A 7,500-nucleotide genomic window follows, 5' to 3' on the forward strand; every position below is an offset into this window, starting at 1 on the left:
GCAGGCAGGCAGGCAGGCAGGCAGGCAGGCAGGCAGGCAGGCAAGTGTGATGTAGTGTGGGGTGCAGTGCAGTGCGGTGCAGTGCTGCCCTGTCGTTTATGAAAGGTTGTAATGACACTGCTTTGCAGCTGACCATGTCCACTGATTTGTGACGCCCGTATGGAGGCTGATATCTCAGGAGGGCCGAGGCCGATTTCCTCCGGGGACGGCTCGTCGCGTGCGGCAGGACGAGGCGCAGCGGACGGTACCGAGCGCTCGGAGGTGCGGCGCTGCCCGCCGGAGGTACAGCGAAAGGCTGCAAACCGCTTTCCGCCTGCTAACTCGGCGGCCGTCAGACCGACCGACTCCGCTTTACCACCGGAGCTAGAGTCGGGCAAGGGGCACCGAAGGGTATCGGAAGGATCGCGTTCGCACGACGGGAAGTCGACTAGCGGGCCGCCGAAAGCGAGCCGGGGGCCCCCGGTTTTTCTGTCCCACCTGGAGACTGATATCTCAGGAAGGCCGAGGCCGATTTCCTCCGGGGACGGCTCGTCGCGTGCGGCAGGACGAGGCGCAGCGGACGGTACCGAGCGCTCGGAGGTGCGGCGCTGCCCGCCAGAGGTACAGCGAAAGTCTGCGAACCGCTTTCCGCCTCCTCTCACCGCACGGCTCTCCTTTTCACCCACTGGCGGATTTTCACCCTCCGACTGCTCGCTACCGTCCGCTGCGCCTGGTCCGGGCCCTGTCCATTGTCATGTTAATGGCAGGGCGGGGCAGGACTGCTTTCACCAGGAACCCGGTTTTCTGGGTCAGAGGTTCCAGGGGACCTGTTTTGTGCGGACTTCCCTGTGTCCGTCCCTCCCTGCCTGCCTTCCCCCCAGGACTTCCTTCTGAACACCTTTGTCGTTTGAGCGAGGGCCAAAAGCCTGCCTGTGAAAGGGAAGGATCAGCCGGTCAGCCCCCTGTTGGTCGCTGCTGCCAGTGCAGCAGGCGTGCGTGTGTATTCGGCCTCGTGTCCAGGTCCCTCAGGGACTTGAGGCAACTCTCCCCGGTGGTCTCGTGGTCAGGACCGGGCTTCGAATCCCGGTCGGGGGGGATGACTTTCTGCTGCAGATTAATTGGCACCTCTGAAAGAAAGTCTCCCCTCCTGAGCGTAAAGCTCCACCCTCACCACCACCGGCGCCTTTTCCACCCCTTGACAAACAGACAGACAGACAGACAGTCAGTCAGTCCAGTTCGGGAGCGCAGCTTTCATTTGGAAGCAGACCCTGCTTGTTTAAAGTCAACGACGCCAAGTTATTTTGCACTTTGAATTATATCGCTCCGTGCGAGCGGCACTCAGCCTTGGAGAAGAAAAAAATACCACTGAGCTGAGAAAGTTCTTTTTAAAACGGTTTCCTTCCACAGCAGCTCTGAGTGAGAGAGAGAGAGAGAGAGAGAGAGATATCAGCTTTATTCTCAGTAATAACACACACACACACACACACACACACACACACACATATTATTTATTATTATTTTTAATTGATTTTTAGAACAGGGAGATGGAATAGGGGCTTGCTCCGTCCACTCCACGCATCGACCCAGTATTGCAGTGTTTCTGGGAACGGTGCAGCTCCCCGTGGGGAGATATTCAAAAGGAAAATCAGCTCTTTCCCAGTGTCTCTGTGTGTGTGTGTGTGTGTGTGTGTGTGTGTGTGTGTGTATTATTACTGAGAATAAAGCTGATATCTCTCTCTCTCTCTCACTCAGAGCTGCTGTGGAAGGAAACCTTTTTAAAAAGAACTTTCTCAGCTCAGTGGTATTTTTTTCTTCTCCAAGGCTGAGTGCCGCTCGCACGGAGCGATATAATTCAAAGTGCAAAATAACTTGGCGTCGTTGACTTTAAACAAGCAGGGTCTGCTTCCAAATGAAAGCTGCGCTCCCGAACTGGACTGACTGTCTGTCTGTCTGTCTGTCTGTTTGTCAAGGGGAGGAAAAGGTGGCGGTGGTGGTGAGGGTGGAGCTTTACGCTCAGGAGGGGAGACTTTCTTTCAGAGGTGCCAATTAATCTGCAGCAGAAAGCCATCCCCCCCGACCGGGATTCGAAGCCCGGTCCTGACCACGAGACCACCGGGGAGAGTTGCCTCAAGTCCCTGAGGGACCTGGACACGAGGCCGAGGACACACGCACGCCTGCTGCACTGGCAGCAGCGACCAGCAGGGGGCTGACCGGCTGATCCTTCCCTTTCACAGGCAGGCTTTTGGCCCTCGCTGAAACGACAAAGGTGTTCAGAAGGAAGTGCTGGGGGGAAGGCAGGCAGGGAGGGACGGACACAGGGAAGTCCGCACAAAACAGGTCCCCTGGAACCTCTGACCCAGAAAACCGGGTTCCTGGTGAAAGCAGTCCTGCCATTGACAGGACAATGGACAGGGCCCGGCAGCTTGAGACACATCTTTCTTTCAATAAGCAAGTTCTTTTTAAAAAAGTTTCCTTCCACAGCAGCTCTGAGTGAGAGAGAGAGAGAGAGAGAGAGAGAGACACTGACTCACTGACTGATACTGACACCGACACACACACACACACACACATATTATTTATTATTATTTTAAACGACAAAGGTGTTCAGAAGGAAGTCCTGGGGGGAAGGCATGGAGGGACGGACACAGGGAAGTCCGCACAAAACAGGTCCCCTGGAACCTCTGACCCAGAAAACCGGGTTCCTAGTGAAAGCAGTCCTGCCCCGCTCTGCCATTAACATGACAACGGACAGGGCCCGGACCAGGCGCAGCGGACGGTAGCGAGCAGTCGGAGGGTGAAAATCCGCCAGTGGGTGAAATGGAGAGCCGTGCGGTGAGAGGAGGCGGAAAGCGGTTCGCAGACTTTCGCTGTACCTCCGGCGGGCAGCGCCGCACCTCCGACCGCTCGCTACCGTCCGCTGCGCCTGGTCCGGCCGCACGCGACCAGCCGTACCCGGAGGAAATCGGCCTCGGCCTTCCCGAGATATCAGTCTCCAGGTGGGACAGAAAAACCGGGGGCCCCCGGCTCGCTTTCAGCGGCCCGCTAGTCGACTTCCCGGCGTGCGAACGCGATCCTTCCGGTACCCTTCGGTGCCCCTTGCCCGACTCTAGCTCCGGTGGTAAAGCGGAGTCGGTCGGTCTGACGGCCGCCGAGTTAGCAGGCGGAAAGCGGTTTGCAGCCTTTCGCTGTACCTCCGACGGGCAGCGCCGCACCTCCGAGCGCTCGGTACCGTCCGCTGCGCCTCGTCCTGCCGCACGCGACGAGCCGTCCCCGGAGGAAATCGGCCTCGGCCCTCCTGAGATATCAGCCTCCATACGGGCGTCACAAATCAGTGGACATGGTCAGCTGCAAAGCAGTGTCATTACAACCTTTCATAAACGACAGGGCAGCACCGCACTGCACCGCACTGCACCCCACACTACATCACACTTGCCTGCCTGCCAGCCTGCCGCTGCCTACTCTCACCAGCGGACCAAAGTGAGGATAACACCCCGAAGCAAGCATCTCCCTTGCCGCCCACCAGCCCACACCATTCCCCTTGCCTGCCTCCCACAAATTCCACCAGCGAGGCAAAGTGAAAATCAACCCCCAAAAAACGCACTCCACACCGGCCATCGCCCGCTATACACCCCCCCTGGGGCGAATATTAAGCCCGAGAACACCGACTGTAACCAACCGCAGTGAAAAGTTGAAGTGGCAACTCATTAACCAGATTTACACTTGGCAACTCATAAACCAAATGAACAAAAAATCTGGTTAATGAGTTGCCCAAAATAAATCTGGTTAATGAGTTGCCACTTCAACTTTTCACTGCGGTTGGTTACAGTCGGTGTTCTCGGGCTTAATATTCACCCCGGGGGGGCGGGGGGGGTGATTCTGGGGGTAGTGTCCGGGAGGGTGAGCCTTTTATTCGGCAGGAGGCGTGTGGGGAAATCATCAACCTGTCAGACGATGAGTTGTCACAAACGCCATTGCTTAATGAAAGCTGCGCTCCCGAACTGGACTGACTGTCTGTCTGTCTGTCTGTCTGTTTGTCAAGGGGAGGAAAAGGCGGTGGCGGTGGTGGTGAGGGTGGAGCATTCCGCTCAGGAGGGGAGACTTTCTTTCAGAGGTGCCAATTAATCTGCAGCAGAAAGCCATCCCCCCCGACTGGGATTCGAAGCCCGGTCCTGACCACGAGACCACCGGGGAGAGCTGCCTCAAGTCCCTGAGGGACCTGGACACGAGGCCGAGGACACACGCACGCCTGCTGCACTGGCAGCAGCGACCAGCAGGGGGCTGACCGGCTGATCCTTCCCTTTCACAGGCAGGCTTTTGGCCCTCGCTGAAACGACAAAGGTGTTCAGAAGGAAGTCCTGGGGGGGAGGGAGGGAGGCAGGGAAATCAGCACAAAGCAGGTCCCCTGGAATCTCACACCTGCGTCCCAGAAAACAGGTCTCCTGGTCAAAGCAGTCCTGCCCCGTCCTGCCATTAACGTGACAATGGACAGGGCCCCGGCAGCTTGAGACACATCTTTTTTTCAATATGCAAGTTCTTTTTAAAAAGGTTTCCTTCCACAGCAGCTCTGAGTAAGAGTGAGAGAGAGTGAGAGAGAGAGAGACACTGACTGACACTGACACTGACACTGACACACACACTGACACACACACACACACACACACACACACACACACCGTCTCCCATCCGATTGGTGGACTATGGGATTGAAAATCGAACTTTGAGTTTCAATGCAGGGGGGAGAGCGCGAACGCAGCCCCTCCCAACTACCACACGCGCGTTGTTGTTGTTGTAATATAGAACTGCAAGTTGCCGTTGTCGTGGTCGTTTCGAATCAGCACAAAGTAGGTGCCTCCCTGGAATGTCACACCTGCGTCCCAGAAAACAGGTCTCCCGGTCAAAGCAGTCCCGCCCCGCCCTGGGATTAACGTGACAACGGACAGGGCCCAGTCAGGGAGCAGCTTGAGAGACACCTTTCAATAGGCACTTCTGAAACATTAACGCCTTGTTTCTTCCGACAGTTTAACCAGCGATTAACATGACAACGGACAGGGCCCAGTCAGGGAGCAGCTTGAGAGACGTCTTTCAATAGGCGCTTCTGAAACATTAACGCCTTGTTTCTTTCGACAGTTTAACCAGCCTTTAACACGCCTTGTGTTTTTATTTCCCATTTCCAGCCAGCCAGCCAGCCAGCCAGCCAGCCAGCCAGCCGAGCCGAGCCAGCATCTGCAGTATTTTTTTTGATTGGTCTTGCCTGCCGTGGAATGAATGTTTCAACACGAGCTGCTGATTGTCAGCACCTCACCTCTTTCTCAATTGGCCGTTGCAATCTCACTCACTCGCTGTGAGACACGTCACGTCACTAGTTTTACTCAAAGAGGTTTCCTTCCACGGCAGTTCGTTAGTGACTGAGACTGACTGACGTAGGTCCGTTGAGACACAACCCTCCCCCATCTGATTGGTGGCCTACTGGCAAATTTACCAATCTGTCAAGCAATCCTGGCAAGAAAGGAAAAAACGGCAACTTCTTTAAACTCATCCACTGTTGCAATTAGAAACGGTGGCAAAAAATGTGGCCAGAGTGGGAGAGAACGGCAGTGCTTCGAGACTGCTTTCAACACCGGCAGCCAGAGAACAAAGAGGGAGGGCAAACAGGACCCGAGATCAATTCGCATCGAGCGCGGTATCGCTTCTCGGCCTTTTGGCTAAGATCAAGTGTGTTCCTTTTCGGGCTTATTTGGATCTGAGCGGACTGGAACGCTGGCCGCGACCTCGTGCGCTCGCAAAGTGCGGACTTTGCTGTGATTGGTCGTTTGTGTGCTGGCTCCGCCCCTAAATTTGCATAAGGACCAAATCAACACTGCAATGGCAGGGAAGGGTTCCTGGTGAAAGCAGTCCTGCCACTGACATGACAATGGACAGGGCCCGGCAGCTTGAGACACATCTTTCTTTCAATAAGCAAGTCCTTTTTAAAAAAGTTTCCTTCCACAGCAGCTCTGAGTGAGAGAGAGAGAGAGAGAGAGAGAGACACTGACTCACTGACTGATACTGACACCGACACACACACACACACACACACATATTATTTATTATTATTTTAAACGACAAAGGTGTTCAGAAGGAAGTCCTGGGGGGAAGGCAGGCAGGGAGGGACGGACACAGGGAAGTCCGCACAAAACAGGTCCCCTGGAACCTCTGACCCAGAAAACCGGGTTCCTGGTGAAAGCAGTCCTGCCATTGACATGACAATGGACAGGGCCCGGCAGCTTGAGACACATCTTTCTTTCAATATGCAAGTTCTTTTTAAAAAAGTTTCCTTCCACAGCAGCTCTGAGTGAGAGAGAGAGAGAGAGAGAGAGAGACACTGACTGACTGACTGATACTGACACCGACACACACACACACACACACACACACACACACATATTATTTATTATTATTTTAAACGACAAAGCTGTTCAGAAGGAAGTCCTGGGGGGAAGGCAGGCAGGGAGGGACGGACACAGGGAAGTCCGCACAAAACAGGTCCTTTGGAACCTCTGACCCACAAAACCGGGTTCCTGGTGAAAGCAGTCCTGCCATTGACAGGACAATGGACAGGGCCCGGCAGCTTGAGACACATCTTTCTTTCAATATGCAAGTTCTTTTTAAAAAAGTTTCCTTCCACAGCAGCTCTGAGTGTGAGGGAGAGAGAGAGAGAGACACTGACTGACTGACTGATACTGACACCGACACACACACACACACACACACATATTATTTATTATTATTTTAAATTGATTTTTAGAACAGGGAGATGGAATAGGGGCTTGCTCCGTCCACTCCACGCATCGACCCAGTATTGCAGTGTTTCTGGGAACGGTGCAGCTCCCCGTGGGGAGATATTCAAAAGGAAAAACAGCTCTTTCCCAGTGTCTCTGTGTGTGTGTGTGTGTGTGTGTGTGTGTGTGTGTGTATTATTACTGAGAATAAAGCTGATATCTCTCTCTCTCTCTCTCTCTCTCTCACTCACTCAGAGCTGCTGTGGAAGGAAACCGTTTTAAAAAGAACTTTCTCAGCTCAGTGGTACTTTTTTCTTCTCCAAGGCTGAGTGCCGCTCGCACGTAGCGATATAATTCAAAGTGCAAAATAACTTGGCGTCGTTGACTTGAAACAAGCAGGGTCTGCTTCCAAATGAAAGCTGCGCTCCCGAACTGGACTGACTGTCTGTCTGTCTGTCTGTCTGTTTGTCAAGGGGAGGAAAAGGCGGTGGTGGTGGTGAGGGTGGAGCTTTACGCTCAGGAGGGGAGACTTTCTTTCAGAGGTGCCAATTAATCTGTAGCAGAAAGTCATCCCCCCCGACCGGGATTCGAAGCCCGGTCCTGACCACGAGACCACCGGGGAGAGTTGCCTCAAGTCCCTGAGGGACCTGGACACGAGGCCGAGGACACGCACGCCTGCTGCACTGGCAGCAGCGACCAACAGGGGGCTGACCGGCTGATCCTTCCCTTTCACAGGCAGGCTTTTGGCCCTCGCTCAAACGAC

General features: G+C 54.4%; 2 pseudogenes; both read left to right on the forward strand.

Annotated features, from left to right (window-relative positions):
* Positions 1–1,482: 1,482 nt before the first annotated feature.
* On the forward strand, positions 1,483–1,599 carry LOC137316253 (U2 spliceosomal RNA; annotated as a pseudogene).
* Positions 1,600–6,731: 5,132 nt separating this feature from the next.
* Positions 6,732–6,848, forward strand: LOC137316245 (U2 spliceosomal RNA; annotated as a pseudogene).
* Positions 6,849–7,500: the final 652 nt, after the last annotated feature.

This window comes from Heptranchias perlo, unplaced genomic scaffold (assembly GCF_035084215.1).
Source record: "Heptranchias perlo isolate sHepPer1 unplaced genomic scaffold, sHepPer1.hap1 HAP1_SCAFFOLD_577, whole genome shotgun sequence".
NCBI lineage: Eukaryota > Metazoa > Chordata > Chondrichthyes > Hexanchiformes > Hexanchidae > Heptranchias > Heptranchias perlo.